We start from the raw sequence: 2,644 nt of genomic DNA on the forward strand, positions 1-2,644 counted from the left end.
CTCTCTCTCTCTCTCTCTCTCTCTCTCTCTCTCTTTGTTCTTTCCTCTTCTTTACCTTCCTCTATTTCTTTTTTTAACTTTCAGAAACACTTTGCTCTTTCTGGCACCATCTTTAATGACACCCAGTTTATTAAAAAGAAACCAATCAAAATCAGAGTTAATGTGCAGTAAAGTCGGTCGCAATTGTTGTTCTGTAGAAAAAGCACTACCTATCTCATTTCTATTTCATTGTTTCTGACGGAGATAACTTTTCTCTTACCACTAAACGATGTAATGCAGTCAGTAGTAAGAGCTATAAATAAACGAAAATGAAAAGTCATAGGAGACAGTTTCAAAAGCAGAAGAATCAAGATGAGGAGAGTTGAAAAAGAATAGATATTTGTTATAACAATAAAAAGACTATTTTGTGAGGATGAATTACTGAGAAAATCAGGAATATATAATTTTAAGAAGGTAAACCATTTGAGACAATGTTTGCAAAAGAAATAGAAAATTAAAACAAATAATAGTCTTCTTAAGTAAAGACAAACAGTTGATAGGGTTCCAGGCTATCTCTGTAAGTTTGATGGTTCGTATATTGTTACTGAGATTACATAGTATAATTGGTTATAAAATTTATTGCGATCGTTGTCTAGCTTCGGGTTATCCTTGATCGAGCAGATCCTAAACCGTGATCATCCATTTTTTGATGGACATTGTGTCTGAGACTATATTATCTTAGGCGCCCTTTTCTCAGTCATTAAGGTGTCATTTGGCTGCTATTTTTAGCAAGTTGAGCGATCTTATTTCGTAATTGCATAATTACAGTAAAATTGTGGAGTGAGATGAACGGTAAAAAGTCTAATAAAATAAAATGCTTTACAGCATCATCATTTTCTGTTCTGTGTTCAAATTCCATTGAGGTTCAAATCCAAATTTTATCTTCCCAAAGTCTCTCTCTCCATCTTTCTCTCTCCCCCCTCTTTCTCTTTCTTTATACACACACACACACACATACATACATACATACATAACATAACATAAAGCTGAAGGTCAGTGAAAAAGAGAATACCTACACTGAACTATTGAGAATTATGCAATTACTCTATCCAGATTACAAGTTCAGGTTTATTACTGCCTAAATACCAATCTTGAGAAATTAGGCTTCTCAAAACCAGAAAGGAGAAAACTAATTCGAATACTACAGATCCAATCCATCACTGGAACTGTAAAAATCTGTAAAACTTTCCAGAAGTTTATCATTTAAATATATTTGAGCATGTCTAGATATGCAACTATATGCATGAGAATACATATAGGGGTTGGACAAAATAATGGTAACACCTTAAGATTTCAAACAAATTTATTTTAATATGGAGTAGGACTGCCTTTGGCAGTAATTACAGCTTGAATTCCACGAGATATGGACTCATACAAAGTTTGAATTTTTGTCCATTCTTCAGCTAAAACAGTCTCCAGTTCTTGTAGTGATGATGGCGGAGGATATCGACTCTTTCCTTGTCTTTCTAAAATGCACCATAAATGTTCAATAATATTGAGATCTGGGGACTATGATTGCCAGATAAGATGTTCAACTTCACTAGAAGTTGAACTTTAGCTGTGTGAATTGGTGCATTATCATCCTGAAACAGTTCCGCAACCATAAGATGAATTTGATCAGATAAAATGCTTAAATAGTCTTGACTATTAATTCTGCCATGAAGGGAAACCATTGGGCCGGCAGGTTTCCAAGATATAGCCTCCCACCCCAGATTATCACAGATCCTCCTCCATGTTTAACAGTTGGAAGAAGGCAGTCTGGGTCAAATGCTTCTTTTGCCTGTCTCAACATGTATATTCGTCCTGTGGTCGGAAATAAGGTAAAGGATGACTCGTCCGAGAAAATAACATTCTTTCACTGCTCTAGGGACCAATTCTGTAGATTTTTACTCCACTCAAAACGCTTTGGAACGTTTATTTTTGAAAGTAGTGGTTTTCTGATTGCAGCCCTCCTGTGAAATCCGGCTTTGTGCAGCTCCCGGCGAAGAGTTTTTGTGGAAACGGGGTTCTCGAGGTGGTCATTAAGCTCTGCAGTAATTTTGGGAGCTGTACTTTTGCGATTCTTTCTAACAATTCGCGTAAGAGTCCGATGGTCCCTATCTGAAAGTTTTGGTTCTCTTCCAGAGTTTTGTTTTGACGAGGAGGTTTTTCTCTCTTTCTCAAAGGCTGTCATTACTTTCGAGACAGTACTTATGATACACCAAACATGTTGGCTGTTTTCGTTACGCTAGCGCCTGCCATACAAGCACCAACAATTTGACCTCTTTGAAAGTCTGATAGATCTGTCATTTTAATGAATTTTAATTACTTTTTTCTGATGATATCTGAAAAGAAACAGCAATTTTAGCAAAACATAATGAGGAACACTAATAATAAATCAAAAAACATAAAAATAAACAAGCTTTTGACGGTTTTATAGATATTTCAAACTTATGATGCTAGCTGTTTCCATTATTTTGTCCAACCCCTGTACATAAAGAAAAACATGCAAATCTGCACATATACATACATGTTGAAATTCTAATGAAGGAGCCTTGGATCTAGATCAGAAACCGGCTCTTTCTCTGTTGGCAAGAAATCTTGAAATAAAACTGAACAATGACAT

This window comes from Octopus bimaculoides, chromosome 14 (assembly GCF_001194135.2).
Source record: "Octopus bimaculoides isolate UCB-OBI-ISO-001 chromosome 14, ASM119413v2, whole genome shotgun sequence".
NCBI classification, from domain to species: Eukaryota; Metazoa; Mollusca; class Cephalopoda; order Octopoda; family Octopodidae; genus Octopus; species Octopus bimaculoides.